Source organism: Periplaneta americana, chromosome 15, assembly GCF_040183065.1.
Source record: "Periplaneta americana isolate PAMFEO1 chromosome 15, P.americana_PAMFEO1_priV1, whole genome shotgun sequence".
NCBI lineage: Eukaryota > Metazoa > Arthropoda > Insecta > Blattodea > Blattidae > Periplaneta > Periplaneta americana.
Genome location: NC_091131.1, coordinates 160131624 through 160149518, shown reverse-complemented (window position 1 = coordinate 160149518; position 17895 = coordinate 160131624). Strand labels below are relative to the sequence as shown.

The 17895-nt window shown below is 36.2% G+C and overlaps 1 protein-coding gene and 1 non-coding gene across 2 annotated transcripts in view; both read right to left on the bottom strand.

Moving 5' to 3' along the window:
- Positions 1–17895, bottom strand: part of LOC138715488 (follicle-stimulating hormone receptor-like) — a 778322-nt gene that overhangs the window by 694448 nt on the left and 65979 nt on the right. The window lies entirely within an intron of this gene.
- On the bottom strand, positions 13757–13829 carry TRNAS-GCU (transfer RNA serine (anticodon GCU)). The gene has a single exon. It is a non-coding gene; the product is annotated as a tRNA-Ser (tRNA).

The window sequence follows — 17895 nt, the reverse complement described above, 5'->3', positions numbered from 1 at the left end:
TAGAGAAGTCTCGATGACCTTAATTTCACAAGATTAAATAAATAAATTAATTAATTAATTAGTTTATTAATTAATTAAGCATAATAAATTATTTTCTTCAGAACTAGTAATAACTAGGGTCGTGACATCGGTATATTTGTATTAGTTTGAGGTCGATTGAAGCTGAATATACGACGCCGAACGTGTTTCAAGTACAGGCAGCGAAAGCGAATTTGACACGCCTAAGCAAGCACTTTACGTGTTTTGTATACGATTATTGCGTATTATAAAATCAAGACAATACAATCACTGTATATAAGGATAGAAGGAGTCATACAGATGTTTGACGGAAACGATGCAGCTTCCATAAGAAATGCCCAAACTCTTCTTCGTGATCCAAATATTAAAAAACGGAATATAGTTTATCTAATTTTGGATTTATCCCCTCTACATTCGAATTCTCGAAGAGACTGGTGTGAAATTGGTGAAGCAAACTTCGATAGTAAATAATCTCATCTCAAAAGTGAATGATTTTCATGATGATATAAGCAAAAAGGTGTGTGCGAAAATGAACACATTAATACAAAAGAACGGTGATTTCAATTCATTGTGCAAAATTGCAAGAGTTTTATCAGATGACAAGTGCTATTGTTATCAACTTGATGTAGAAATGGATGATGTGAAATATTTTACATATGCGCCCTTGGTTCCAGCTGTTGCTGAACGCAGTTTTTCCGCATACGAGGTTGTACTTTCAGACACTCGACGGTCATTTTCATTTGAAACTTTGAAAATTAATGTTGTTGTATATTGCAGCAGGAACCGAAACCAGGCAAACAACATGCAATAAAAGTAAGGTATGGAATAGATGTGATAAATAAATTAATGTAAGTGTTAAATATAGGGAAAGCAAAATTGTACGGCATATACGTTTGTGCGAGATCGTGCGTATTTGCTTGGTTTCCGCACAAAACCAATCCGCGAAAAGCCTAAAATTTCACATTCAGTATTCCCAACCTAACACACATAACAATTTCCCTCTTCTTACCGCTTAAGTGACATATTGATTTTAATGCTTTAGGCTTTTAACATATTATTTTTAGAGACGTTCAATATAGTAATAATTATAAATTGGAAACTTACCACTGCAATTTCACCTAAATTGCACTGTTAATTATTGTTTTTAAAAATTTGCAAAAATTAAGTAAACTCTTCAACTCCACTAAAGTTACTGCATTCGTGATGCAAGTAACATTAAGGACGCCGTGAAAAAATCAACAAGATTCCAGACTCATCATAGACTGGGGGAAAAAAAAGACAAACGTATATCGCGGCCTGCTGGAGTATAGTGAACACAGAAAACATTTTAAAGCAACAATGTTGAAGATAGATATTTTTGTTTTCCAAATTTGCCGTCATTGAACAGAAACCAAGATGGAGATTTCATTGCAACTAATTAGAAATTTCTCTTTCAGGTATGTAATAAATGATCTTCGCACAAAATAATGTACGATACACGAGCGGTATGTTTTCTTTCAATTCTCGGAAATTAAAAAAGCTCAACTATCTTTCGCTTTTTCAAACTTTTCCTCGAACATGAAAACTTCAACATACCGCACTTGTAACGCATATTACTATTTCAGCATTCTAAAACTGTAATGCAAAACTCTAAATATTGTAAATTTATTTCAACTCAACAATAATAATTCCTTTCTACAATTCACATTAAACACTCTCGGCAACAATGGGATTTGCTCTCCACACCGTAACACAGTATTCGTTAGTGCTCTCCACTGACGACAATGACAATTTACTTGGACTATTACGAACAACAATGAATTGTTAATCTTAACTAATATTTACAAAGCACTATTTACAAATCAGAACTGTCAGTTCTCAGTTCACAGTTCTTCTAGCTCAGTACTCGAGTTCACAGTATCTCGAACCACAGACCTTCAGAGACAGTCCACTGTACTCGAACTCAGGTCCCTCCAACTGCGGTCCACTGCACTCGAACTCAGGTCCCTCCAACTGCGGTCCACTACACTCGACTCAGGCCTTCGGATGCTGACACAGTTGCGGACGCACACTCAAGTCGAACTCCGGTACACAAGACTGGCTGGCTTGCTCTGTTCACTGGCTTACTGACTGAACTAATCATGAATCACACACTGTCCGAGTTCCCTCGCGTTTCTTCTTTTATAACCACAGCAACGTAGCCTAGAAAGTTCGACGCGTGTTCTCTCGAATTATCTGGATCCTTCTCCTCTCTGCCAGCACCAGATGCGCGCGCAAACTCCCTCGCCGCGTAGGCCCTTTCCCCTCTCTTCTCTCCGCCGCGCGCCGTCCCTCAGTGCTCCGTGGAGCCCATGTCGGCTCACGCGCGATCTGCTGTCTTGCGGGACGCTGGTCGTGAGTTCGAATCTCACGTGGGCGTCACAATATAAAAAAAAACATCTTTTCAGACTTATGTTTTACCACATTTGTGACAATTTAAGTATGGATATCAAACAATTATTGTCAACCTCACTAGCATTTTAGATCTTTCCGATATTAACCCTTATATACAATGGTTATATTGTCTTGATTTTATAATACGCATAATCTTATACAAAACACGGAACGTGCTTGCTTAGGCGTGTATCAAATTCGCTTCCGCTGCCTGTACTTGAAACACGTCGACTACATTCTGTCCGGCGTCAAACTAATACAAATATACCGATGTCATAGCCCCAGTAACCACGTTCTACCATGAAATACTGTGTAGCACAACATTATTACATTGCATTACCTTCAGATAAACATGACTAGGTTTTCAAGTAAACATCACTGTTCTCAGTGCAACTGTACAGCGCACTACCCCAAATGTTCAAACTGTGTTTCATTTCCTTGAAGTCAGTGTCTCACTCGAAGTGACGTCCCTCTGTCACTCTTTAAAAGTTTTGCTTGTGTAAAGCGTTGATATTAGTGAATCCTTTGCTTCAATTCGTATAGAGTCGCAGATCCTATCTGAAAAACATGCTATTTCGCACATCTCAATAGAAAAGATTAGAGGTGTGAGATCCCATGCTCACGGAGAGCTAGACTGAGGTCCACCTCCTCGAATCCATGGTATTTAATTTCTCACAAACTATCACAGCATAATATGCTGTGGCCCCATCTAGCTGAAACCACATTCTCTATCGTTTATTCAGCGGTTGATCATGTCGCGACTCTATTACAATGATGTCCAGCAATTGGCCAAATTTGTACTGGTTCATATTATATATACAGGATTAGTTAAAAGTCCCGCACCACCTAAGTAACTTTTGAAGCATACGGTTCAGTGACATGAAACTTGGTATGTGAAGATAACCATATGCTAAGAACTCAATAATGGTATTACCGAGTTTTTCTACTTCCGGAAGTAACTCCAAATCTCTTATTTTAAATGGAACACCCAATATATATATTATTCTATTTTTGAATAAAGTTCATTAAGAGCTTTTCAAAAAGTACCCACACTTGATACTTCTGTACAAATTCAGTGTTGCTAAATAAAAATGGAAGTGGTGCAAGATATTCCTAAAATCTGGTTAAATCATTCCTTAAATGGTTTCTATGATCGAGTGACACATTGTAAAACAGCTGAGAGCTACCAATTTGAACACATAATTTAGAAGGTGAGCTAGCTTTGTTTTGTTTTTGTTAAGGAAGGAATATTTTATTATTTTAATAGGCCTATTCGGTACACTTTTCTGTTTTCTTGACTTAGCAACACTGAATTTGTACAGAAGTATCGAGTGTGGGTACTTTTTGAAAAGCTCTTAATGAGCACTATTCAAAAATAAAATTATATATATATATATATATATATATATATATATATATTGGGTGTTCCATTTAAAATAAGAGAGTTCGAGTTACTTGCGGTTAAACCGGAAGTAGAAAAAACTCGGTAATACCATTATTGAATTCTTAGTATATGGTTATCCTCACATACCAAGTTTCATGCCACTGAACCGTATGCTTCAAAAGTTATTTAGGTGGTGCGGGACTTTTAACTAACCCTGTGTATACAGTATATATATATATATATATATATATATATATATATATATATATATATATATATATAGACACACACACAGAGTGTTTCAGAAATATTTTGACAAATCTTGGGGGCATGTTTCTCACACCACAAAAAAAAAAAAAAAAAAGTTCATATAAACATGTCCGAAAATTCTTAGACTTTTAGTTATTAATGAATGAACATAATGAAACATCTGTTAGATATTGTCAGCTTGGTAGCAAGTGTTGAACGTTAATCAATTCAAAACTCATAAGAAATGTTCAAAAGTTTCTCCTCTTGCTTCTACACACACATGCACTCGTCGGATCATGGACTTCTTGACAAGACAGTCATCTAGGATACAATGGGTGCATCAGCAGACTGGTATCGATAACATCATTCGATTATCTAACAAAATGATACAAACTTAAGTTAAGTTGTGGGATTGTACAATTAACGGCAAAAATAATGGGCCGCCGACAATTTCAAAGTTCCAAATACATAACATTGCGCATTCTCGTCTCGTCAACGCCGTAGTTTACCAGGTAACGCATAATTAAACCATTTAAATTTCCTGTATTTTGTTTAAGACTCTAAAATATGTTATAAAATCGAATGGAGAGTTGATTCTAGATAAATCAGGGCCTCTGAAGAGTGAAATAATAAAAAAAATTGATAAATACAACATCAGCCGGAGCGAATATGAACAGGAAAACCACGTATTATGCCGAAACGATATTAATAGCCCCAATAGCGAAAGGCGTTACGGCATTGGTCTATTGGGCGAGTTAATAGTTGTAGCTCAAGATTCGACTCTCCCACAATCTTAATTATTTAATTACAAATTTGCCATCCCTATATGTCTCGCAAAGCTATATTTATGTGACGACACCTCTTAGAATATATCCAAACTCTAATAAATAATAAACCTCCCTCTCTCTCCCAAGAAGTACTCCTGTCTGTTAATAAAACGTTCTGTCCCGTCATCACGCTTGAAGATGACAGACAACTCCGTCAACAAATCATTGCCCTGGTTCGCGTAGGTTATTATGCGTCGATGGCAGCCAGAGAGATTGGAATCCCATTGTCAACTGCTAAGTGGTGGGCTAAATTGTTTATCGAGAATGGTGAAGTTGTGAATCGTCCCATTCTTGGTCGGCCGCGCATCTCTATAAGGGAAGAGGACGCCATGTTATTGAGAGAAGTTGAGAACCACCCCTTTAGAACTGCCTCTCAACTGAAGATGGCGTCCAACTTTTCAGGTTCTCCACACACCACCGTGAGGAAATTTTTAGAGAGCCGTATGCCACATACGGTGTCGTCGAGCTGTGAGGAGAGAACATTTGACGATGGAGCATGCCGTGGACCATCTAGCGTATGCTACTCTCCGACAGGACTTCGATTGGAGAAATGTCATTTTCTCCGACGAGGTAATTGTCTCCAGTAGCAACTATGGTCTGCCCTAGTTTATCGCATGAATGGCCATCGATACGATGAACGCTTCGTGAGACGACTTAACGGTCGGGTCGCGTGAGCGTCGCGTGTTGAGGTGGATGTCATACGATGGGACAGGACTTCTGGAACGCATCCACGGCCGGTTTACGACAGCAGTTTACAAACACAATTTGGCAAATGCAATGATCCCTTCCGCCTGACAACGATATCCAGAAGGAACACTTTTCTTTCAGCAGGATAATCACCCGGTACACATCGCCAACCGGATTCAAAAATGGTTTACGAGGAGGCCTGATGTCGACTTGGTCGACTGGCCTCCAAAATCACCAGATATGAATCAGATTGAAAATTTGTGGGCTGCAGTCAAATGGGTCCTACGCCATAATTGGGAAGAACAACCACCCGTTCGGACAGCTGACGAATTTTGGGACAGAGTTCTAGATGCGTGGGAGGAGGTGGCCATGAATTTAGACCTGTTCCATAACTTGGTGGACTCCAAGCCGCGCAGAATGAGGGCAGTTGTTGATGCAGGTAATTTGTGGACGAGATAAGTGAATAAGTATGAGCCATGTGAAGAAAACAAGATAAGTATATCATAATTCCCTTATGAAACATTGGAATATATGAGAAAATGGAAGTTTATTATTAAGATTAACATTGCTACACGTTTTTAAATTTCAAATATATGAGACAGAAAATCATAAATTACCATAAAGCACATCAAAATACACAAATAAAACCACAAACAATATTAAAATATTAACACAGTCTCATTCATGTTACAGATTCTGTTTTTTTCTCCACTCTCATGTTCTTCCTGTGCATCTAGATTCTAGATTATTACTGTCCGCAAACAGAGTTTGGTAATTCATCCTACTTTCCTCAGAAATAAACTGCATTACATTTTGCAAGTCCTTTTGCTTTCTTCTTTCAATGGCAATGCTGAATTGTACTTTAGTTGACTGGGGAATGATGCATCTGTATTGGGTTTCTGGAAGTTAATAGACTCGATATTGTGCCTTTAATAGTCTTACTTACATGGATTTCATAGATTTTTGTGACATTCTGAATACCGTATCGTAACATTTTACTTAGCTAGTTGAGCGATAGTGTTGCCATCTACCGGGAAATTAAGCTTGGAATGCAAAAACTCTCATATTCCATGGAGTAAGTGGAGTTCTGACTTCCACAAGTTTTAAAACAGCCCCCAGAATGCAGATGAATGTCGATATCAGTGTATTCTTGCCTTCCACGCATGCGGGACAAACTAAAAAGCATCATCCAGCCCATAACTCAATTTTGTCAAAAATTGGAGTTGGTGGGTTTTTGATCTCCCTGTCTCAATTTCTGAGCTTGTCTACTGTTCCCATTGGCTCATCCGTATTCGAAAATCAGGTCTGCATATTCCGCTCTCGTGCACTCCTCCATTTCACTAGGACTGATCGACTGGACACTGCAACTTGTACACATACACTGCTGTCTACAGACGTGCATATCAGGACCGACCATGTCCGTTACACATTACGCTATCTGCATTGCTTTAGTGTAGTTTCCTGTCCCCACCCCTCAGACAGCGCACTGAATGGAATACTGTAAGTAGACAACGTAAACAACGTCAGATGAATACAGTATGTGTAAGATGTACAGATAAATACACATAAATAAGGTGTACAGATGAATAAAATTATTCCATTTACACACAACTATTTTTGCTTGTAACTTTCCACTCGGTCATTTCCGGACCAGGGTTCCTTATCTCAAATTGATACATGTGCCCTTCCCCATCATCCCTGAAAGTTTGCAACACTAGCCCGGAAACACCCTGAACTGTTTTAGGCCCTCTCTTATTCATTTTATACATTAATGATTTACTGTTTTTAGACACTAATATTATAAAGGGAAAAATATACTCCTTTGCAGATGATACTGTTGCTATATACACTGGTAATGATTGGGAGGAGGCTTACGAAGTTGCAAATATAGGTACAAATGCAATTAAAAAATGGCTAGATACAAACCTCATCTCGCTCAATACTGATAAAACTACATTAATACCGTTTACTGTAAATAAATGATGTTTGTCATCCATGAAACTGAATCAAAATTTAGTTATCCATGACAGTAATTGGTCTCAGTTAGCAATTTGTAATGCCCAAAAATAAAAAAAAAATCAAAGTAAAATACCTAGGTATTATTATAGAACAACATCTACAATGGGATTGTCGTATAAATTATGTATGTCTTAAATACGTAAAACAATTTATAAATTTGTTTTACCAAGACATTTCATGGAAAAAATAACATTAAGACAAATATATTTGAGTCTAGTTCATTCTATCCTACAATATGACATTATAGCATGGGGTGGGACAAGGAAGTCTTCACTCATGCCATTAATATTATTACAGAGAAGCATAATAAAAATATGTATTAAGAAAAAATGGATTATCATACACTCCTCATATACAAGGCATTTAAATACTGAATATTAAATATATATACTATACTATATGTATGTATATACTATACATAAAAACTACCACAAAAATAATAACTATCATGACCATGGTTGCAGTACAAGAAGACACATTATTTTATCATGTCTTTTGTTTGAACCCAAATGCAATTCTGAAGCAGGACTAAGGCATGCCTCAAATTTCAGCCCGAGGTGTATAATAACTTTATTAAAAACATTCAAAATTAGCAACTTCCAATGATAAATTATTTAAAAAGCATGCACTTCAACTGATTTTAAATACTGATTAGTAATCCAAAAATTATATATATTTCATTTTTTATATTTTTCATTTTGTTTATATTTCCTTCTTACATGAAATTTTTGAAAAAAAAAATTTCTAAGTCATGAATCTTTCAAAATTCAATAAATCAAATAGATCTAAATAATCAATTATGTATATATTACTCCATTATAAAGGGTGCGGCAAAACATCCTCCCTAATTTAAAGTTTAAATAAAAAACAGATGGATCAAAATAAAGAAACTTTATTAATATGAATGGTATCTTAACACTGAGAATTTTTCATTTTTTTTTTAAATAACGTGTCTCTAAAGTAGTGTCCTTCACTATCAATGCATTGTTGAATGCGACTTCGGAAATTCTGAATCACTCTAACTAGCATTTCTTGAGGAATAAGACCCGTTTCTTCCTGTATTGCATTTCTTAGGTCTGACAAAGTCCTCGGCCGATTTGTGAACACCTCAGCCTCAAGATGCCCCCATAAAAAAAATCGCAGGGTGCAAGGTCTGGTGATCGTGCTGGCCAGGGGACGTCGCCACGTGAAGAAATTAAGCGTTCGGGAAACATCTGAGCAGCGACAACGGAATTACCTCTTACCAGAAACGATACCACAGCGTAACCACGTTCTTCACCCGTCCACGGCATAGTTGGAATTCGTTACAGATTACAATTTGCACTAACTGAATGTCAATTCCGTGTATTCAATGTCCTATTTAATTCTTGTTGTTTTGCGCATGTCATTTGATATCGCTATGGCAACGCATGTAAACCTAAATTTCCCACTGTTTAGATACAATTCATATTAATACAGTTTCCTTATTTTGATCCATCTGTTCTTTATTTAAATTTTAAATTAGGGAGGATGTTTTGCCGCAGCTTTTATTATTGCATAATATTTATTTTGTATTTATTTTACAATTGTATTATGTAATACTTTTTCTTTTCATTTTATTATTGTTTAAAGGGGCCATCGGTCCTTGTACTTTCTAGTTAACAGAATCTCCTATGTTTTACCTGATATAATTTCATTGTATTTCTTGTATTATTATTTCTTGTATATTATTTAGACATTCATCACTTTACTTTTGCTTATATATATTTTTATTTTTTAAATTAAACAATTAAATAATTATCTTAGTGCAGGCTTAAACTTGTAATATTTCTTTTTAATTTTTCGATGTAAACTCCATTCCCGGCCACAAGCTTTTGCTTCACGGGGAGTGCCAACCAAAAGTGTACCATTATTATGATCGTTCAAATAAATTATTATATATAGTCCCACAATCATATCGAAGGAAACAAAGGCTAATTAGGGTCTCCATGTTTTTTATCGGGTAAAAACCCTAATAGAACTGATATTAACCCTTGCTGTGAATTTCTGTGAAGTTCGGAGGGTGTAATAAAATTAGAGAAATCCAGTCTCGTTACCTCCACGCTGGGGAACCCTAGGATATTTCAAGATGCGATAAATAGAGTCGTGTGTGGAAAGTAACGGGAAACTACCGCATTTATCTTTCCCCCAAAAAACTGCAAATATGGCATTATGAGTTTTTACACGGTAAAGGATTCTGGATGGAAACTAGTTCCCCATTCCTGGGGATGCTGGGGAAGGACATATCATGACGCAACCCAACCGAGAGAAGAAAAGAAGATTGAGGATTGGATTGGAACATGGAATATGAGTGTGATGACTTTTTTGCAAACTTAATTTCTTTTCCAAATTAATTTATTTTTAATTTCTTCAACGATTGTGGAATGTATGATTGGAGTTACACTCACCCCCACTGCGGAGCAATGACCTCAAGGAGCGCTGCTATTCTTTGCAGCGTTGCAATACTTTACATTTTGTATTCTCGAAACTATTGGACGTATCCAAAAACTTATTGATATAACTTGTTCGCATTGACTTCATCCATAACCTCCACCTACTATGTATACAAATTATTCTTTATTCGAATTTTCGAAGTAAATTAATTCTTAATTTACACAGTGGAGTCCACAGCTGTGGAATAACGGTCACCGCATCTGGCCGCGAAACCAGGTAGTCCGGGTTCGAATCCCGGGTGGGGGAAGGTTGAGGTTTTTCCGGGGTTTTCTGTGAACCCAATTTGATCAAGTGCTAGGTAACTTTCGGTGCTGGACCCCAGACTCATTTCACAGGCATTATCACTTTCATTTCATTCAGACGCTAAATAACGTAAGATGTTGATACAGCGTCGTAAAATAACCTACTTAAAAAATTAATACACAGTGGATATGAGGGACGAGACAACTTAAAATAAAACTCCAAATTGTTGATTTACAAAAACGTTTCAATAACTCGTATAAAGTCAACGACATAGCTCAGTCGGCTAAGGTGCTTGCCCACCGATCCGGAGTTGCACTTGGGAGTGGGTTCGATTCCCGCTAGGGCTGATTACCTGGTTGGATTTTTTCCCCGAAGTTTTTTTCCAATCGTAAGGGGACAATCTATTAAGAATACTAGGTGTCATGTGGCCAAATACCACGTCGCTATCACCAATTCCATCGACGCTAAATAACCAGTACTTGATACAGCATCGTTAAATAACCAACTACAAAACTTTTATAAAAATGTGTGATGTGGAAGAAAAGACGTAAAATGGCATTAATAGCTACTACTTGTCTCGCTTCGTGATGTAGGCCTATGTAATAGAATACAGGGAAGTGTTATCGATCTGTCCCTAATGATGCAATCTTTGATATGGCGCAGTACTTCACCACCACTACAGATGCACCACACCTCACTCATTTATAAAGCTATGTACAGACCCAGAAACCAAATTTGGGCCACCTAATTTTACCAACAGGGGAACTGCCCCAGGTCGTGTAGCTTGAATTTAATTAAAATGCATATTTAAGCTCATTTTCGTTCTTTAAGAAACGTGGTCGTTCGTTTCGCTTTTTCCTCGTTTACGAAATATATTGACTTTAAAATCTTTGCTACTTATACCGCTTCTTGCGCGCACTCGAATAGACTAGAAGAGCATTAATGCGAGAGCTGTGATATGATGTCGTGGAACCACAGTCTACTATAATACAGTCACGAAGCTTGGGATGATTTTTTGCAATTCTAGCGATAGTTGCTAGCCGCTTGGAGCGCTGTGAGTACTAGGAACAATAGACTGTCCCACAGCCACCGTGATCTAATACAGGCCGTAAGACAGACCATGTAACTCGCTTAACCCGATCACGAAGGGCGGCGTTTCAACCATATAAATTAGTTTGAATGCATAAACAGTAACATATGTTTCTCTAAAATGTAGTTTAATTCCATTAATAAAATTTAAAACAATGATTATGAGACACTTCAGACATAATTCACTTGCGAGTTAAGGTGTAATATTATTTATGGTGTGAAAATTACGTTGTTCGTACGTGTAATACCTGCCTTTATTTCGATTAAATATTGCGAAATTCTTGTACATTCATTTATGCACGATTCAATAATTTTCAATTGCAACGCACGGATATTTAGATATGTTGAAATTGAAGGTTATGTTTACTGTACCAGTTGCCCCTTTCTGTCTAGTCTAAATTCAGTGATCTCCAATGCCTTGCCATTCATATGAAAATTATTGGTTATGTTTACTACTATATTTAACTTATAGGCCTATTCCTAAATTCGCAATCATACATTATAATTAAGCATAATGTCATGTATGATATCCCGGACATTCAATTTGTCTGTATTCTAATACTACAATTGAGTACTGAATTATTGTATTTATCTACTACTTAAGAGACGAAGTAACACAATTGTAGGCTACGTACACTAATTTCATAGGAGTGGTATGGTAAATGTTTTGTCTAAAATTAAGGAAGGTATATGTGCTAAATTGAAATCACAATATAAATTATTTTTTATTAAACCTCAAAATAGCTTCCATTCTAAACTTAAAATGTTTATGCGAACAGATTATGTTAACACGTAAAATTCTATCCACATTAAAATAACACAGTTTGTAATTATTTCTGCAACATATTATGCAACAAGAAGTAAACGTAACTTACGGACACATTACACTAAATAAAGCTTAGCAATGATACGCAATAAAGTTGTAATATAATATTTCACTGAGCTCCATACACTGAAATAGAAAATCCGAACAAACATTACGGCCTGGTCTAGATCTAAAAAGCATTGCCTGTCCTGTATATCGCATTTTTGGAAAAGCTATGTAAACTGTGAAATGTTCGTTATCGGTTGTAATAACTGTAAATGGCTAAAAAAAAACAATTATAATTTGAATAATAGTATGGGAGAAGGAGACGTACTACAAATTGTAAGAAAAGTAGGTTAGAGTTATCCTTCTTCCGTAAGATCCAGGAAGGTGAGTTTATAAAATATAATATATATTCTATGAAAATAATATATAAACCTTATGTATTTCATATTTCTATATTGGAAGGAAGGTGTTAATTTTTTCAAAAGAACACGATATCGAAAGTACAATACATTTTATCGTCTGCTAGAGAAAGTCTCTGTGATGAGGCGATAGTAGCGATCCAGGTGGTGGGCAACTATCTATGTTTGCATATTTAGTAAGTATTGAGCTTCGTGACTGTATATATTAGACTGTGGCGGAACTATGAGGATCCGAGTGCGCGCTAGAAGCGACATAAGTAGCATCGATTTTCAAGTCATTATATTTCGTAAACGAGGAAAAAGCGAAACGAACGGTTATCACCACGTTTTTAATAAACGAAAATTATCCTAAATATGCATTTTTATTAAATTCAAGCTACACAACCTGGGACGGTTCCCGTGTTGTTCCAGATACAACGCATTGCGCATGTGCAGTAAATAGAGCACCTAAATGTATGCTACTTGTCGACAGTCTTGCGAAGCTTGTTGCCTACATAGAAGAGGACTGCTCTCAAGACCATGCACATTTCTTAATTCCGTATCTACACGAGAAATGCATTGAAGGAACCGGGAATTTTCTCAGAGATAGCATGTATGAGACAAAGCCTTAGTGACCTCCCTTTATCCTCGAAATACCAATATTGTAATTCACGTGTGAAAGGTTATTTTTAGATACCTGCTTTTTTCATCCTTTTCCACCTATTTGCGGTGTAGGGGAGGGTACGATGGGTCTATATATTTTCATCAATACTAGATAGACATAGGCCTACGTTGCGGGGATTTCTGGTTGTTTGGTTAGCACTTTCTTTGTCCATGTCTAGTATTGAACCATGGACCGCTTGGATGGGAAGCGCATACGTAATCCACAGCGCCAAGACTACTATGCAACGCCAGTGAAATAATTTGTATGAATACTGGTTTCATTTAAACGGTTTTCTATAGTAATAATAACAATAACAATAATAATAATACAATAACAATAACAATAATAATAATAACAATAATGAAAATAATAATAATAACTATAATAATAATAATAATAATAATAATAATAATAATACGCAAATCTGGCTTTCAGGTAGTAGCTCCCTGTAAAGCAGGTTTGAATAATTTCAAGGAAAAATTGTTCTGGGGCCGGGTATCGATCCCGGGACCCTTCGCTTAGCACGCGAACGCTCTACCGACTGAGCTACCCCAGGAATTATACATGACACCGTCACAATTTTATAATAATAATAATAATAATAATAATAATAATAATAATAATAATAATAATAATAATAACAACAACAATAATAATAATAATAATAACAACAACAGTAATACGACAATCTATTCATTAGCAAACATTGGGCCATCATTTATCGAATATTTGACTTTCTGCCAGATAGGCTTTCCATGAAAATCGTCTCTTCATGAAGACATGACAAACCAGGATAGAAACAAAAAATACATTACACTTAGAGCTGCGATTCTTCATGAAGTGACTAAGAGTGTTAGATACATACATACATACATACATACATACATACATACATACATACATACATAGTGTTGTGCCCAAAAGTAGGTTTCTCATTGCAAATCCAGCATTCTCCAATCTTTCCTATTTCTGCCCTCTTCTTAGTCTCCGCATATAAAATCCATATATCTTAATTTCGTCTATCACCTGTCCTATTCTTCTACCCCGAACTCTTCTCCCGGTCACCATTCCTTCCAGTGCATCCTTCAGTAGACAGTTTCTTTTCAGCCAATGATCCAGTCAATTCCTTTTTCTCTTCCTGATGAGTTTCGGCATCATTCTTTCTTCACTACTCTTTCCAATACAGCTTCATTTCTTATTCTCTTTGTCCATTTCACACGTTCCATTCTTCTCCATATCCACATTTCGAATGCTTCTAGTCGTTTCTCTACACTTCATCATAATGTTCATGTTTGTGCCCCATACAGTATCACACTCCACACAAAACACTTCACTAGTCTCTTCCTTAGTCCTTTTTTCAGAGATCGGCAGAAAATGCTCCTTCTCCTATCAAAAGCTTGCTTTTTCACTGCTATCCTCCTTTTGACTTCCTGGCAGCAGCTCATGTTACTGCTTATAATACATCCCAAGCTGTCTACTTGTTCTAGTGCCTTATTTAGAATTTTCACGTTTATTTCCCTATTTTTTATCTGATAACTATGATATTCGTCTTCTTTGCATATTCTTCTGTCATAAATTCAATGAAATGTCTGTGAATCACATAGAACGGGGAGAAAAAAGTATGTATTACCACATTATAAATACCAGTCAAAAAGTTAATATTGTATAAGAGCGAATGGGCATATCTTTGTTGCTCCAATTTAGCTCATAATATGACACAGTTAGTGAAGGTCTTTCCCAATTCAGTTTGCAGGTTGTTTTTACAACATTACACAAAGATCGAACACTGCTAGTGGATTGATATCACATTTTATGAATGCTCACATCAAAATGGAACCACGTAGTAACAGACTAAAATTTACTGGGTGACGAGTGATCCCACACGCCCACTCTAGGATTAATTATTCGGCCACTATTTGTGAACGTAATAGATTGTATCATACAAATTTAAGAAAAAAAAAGTTGTGCTGTCGTAATGTTTAGACCACCGTTTCTCAAACTTTTTTGAAGCGGGGACCACTTTTTTAAGTCAGAACAGTCAAGCGGACCACCTTACTCTTGTTCCCTTTGAAAGCAAATTTACGATTTTTGTAGCATATTTTAATACCAGTATACTTATATTTTAAAACAGGATTAATTAAATGAAATTAATTTAATTCATTTAATTTTATATTAGTATTCACTAATTAAGTTATTTATCATTTATTTAATCTGATATGATTAAGGTCATAAGGCCATCTCTTCCATCCTACCAGATAGCACCCTTTTAATAGGAAAAAAAAAACATTTTCGTTTTTAATCAATCAAGGCTATTGGAGTTTGGATAATCTTTAACTTATTAACTAAACAAAATAAATAAATATTGGTACTCACATTAATGAGATGGATAAGCCTGCCGATTCTTGCACATATTTTGTTTTATATTTGGATGTATGCTGGTAAGTTTAAGTCGGAGATCGTCACATACATCGAGTCGATTTCGGTAGCCTACTTTGTTTTTATTAGAGTTAGTGATGAAAACCCTTTTTCACACAGATACGTAAAAGCGAACTGAATTATAATCTGTAAAGCAACATTGTACAGTTCACTATATTCTATTTTCGCTTGTGATGCGATCTAGAAATTAACCATACCTTCTGCTTGGAATTTCATTTTAAGTCCGGTGCCATTCGAGAGTTCAATTAACTGTTCCCTTTCACTCACCCTTGTTATTTTCAATATCGCAATGAAAGCGATCACGAACCCATGAAAATTTGTCATATTTACTTGGAAAATAAGTTTCAAATTGTGACCTCAGAGTTTCGAGATGTGAACTTACAGTATATAACAGTCTTGTTCATACAGCCCTTATTTTTGTGATAATGTACGTTTTAACTGCCAATTAAGATAAAAATGTTGTTTTCTTCTTCACGTATATAATTGTGTCCAGTTTATGCATAATATTCGCTATTAGATTTAATTATAAAGTATCTTTAAAACATTTGTTGTTATTTTAAAAATAAATCTCCACTATTCGTTGTGTTGAATATGCAACTTTTCTATTCGTGCACTTACAAGTCTTGCCCTATTTCACTGTTTCAAAATACGCTAACCGGTTCGTGCTTGCTATTGCTGAGTGGTGGCTTCCCTTGTTTACATTTTTACCTTGCAAGCATGACGGTAGTGTACAAGATGGCGAAGCGAAAGCAACTTTCAGAAGATCTGGAGAAAGATATTGTTCAATTTGTCCTTAAGGGCAAATCTTTAAGGGAAAAAAGTAAAATTGTTGTACATACACATTCAACAGTTCAGCAGGGCAAGAAAGATTGACAATTAATGTCATCTTTAAGGACCTTGCATAAGAATAAGTAATCGAGATCATGACGTCTGGCATACAGGCTTCGACATTTAAAGTGCTCGCATTTTTTATCATAGTTATATTCATAATAATAATAATAATAATAATAATAATAATAATAATAATAATAATATGAATGAACGCGAATAATGTACGTAGTGTGCAAGTACATAGTATAAACCATAATCCAGATTTCATGCTAATAAATTTAAAGTGATAAAGGAGAGATACACGTTTTCAGCTTCATGGAAAACTTTACATCTACAAAAATAATGTATCTTGTAGGAGTACTTGGCTTACATAATTTGAGTGTCAATGTGGCGAACAATACAGAAAACAGTGCTTTGTCTGAGGTAGGCGTTTAAAATATTACTATCAATATTGACATAGAATAAATTAGGCCATTTCAGTTGATTCCAGTGACGTAAATACGGCAAAAGATGATAATGATCCTATTTCTGACGATCCCACATTACACCCTCGTTCAAATCTTTATCCTGGCTGCAACTTAGTAACCGTAGATCACTTCATTCGCTCTCTCTTCTGTTTCGAGTTCTCCACACTTCTACTCCAAATTATCTTCGTTCCCGGTTTAACTACTTATCCTCCAGTCACAATCTAAACACCAGGTCACAGGAGAGCCAAATCCTAGCAATTCCTGCCCACAGAACATCCCACTATTCATCCTCTTTTACTGTCTCAGTTCCCCGTGAATGGAATTCTCTACCTCAGAAGATTAGGGGCTGCCAGACAATAACCACTTTCAAGAAAAGGCTAAATGATTTCTTACGGGCGCAGTCAAATTGAAGTTATAATTGAGATCGAGTTTAATAATTTAATTTAATTTAGTTATGACTGACTTACTTACTTACTTACTTACAAATGGCTTTTAAGGAACCCGAAGGTTCATTGCCGCCCTCACATAAGCCCGCCATCGGTCCCTATCCTGTGCAAGATTAATCCAGTCTCTATCATCATACCCCACCTCCCTCAAATCCATTTTAATATTATCTTCCCATCTACGTCTCGGCCTCCCTAAAGGTCTTTTTCCCTCCGGTCTCCCAACTAACACTCTATATGCATTTCTGGATTCGCCCATACGTGCTACATGCCCTGCCCATCTCAAACGTCTGGATTTAATGTTCCTAATTATGTTAAGTGAAGAATACAATGGGTGCAGTTCTGTGTTGTGTAACTTTCTCCATTATCCTGTAACTTCATCCCGCTTAGCCCCAAATATTTTCCTAAGCACCATATTCTCAAACACCCTTAACCTATGTTCCTC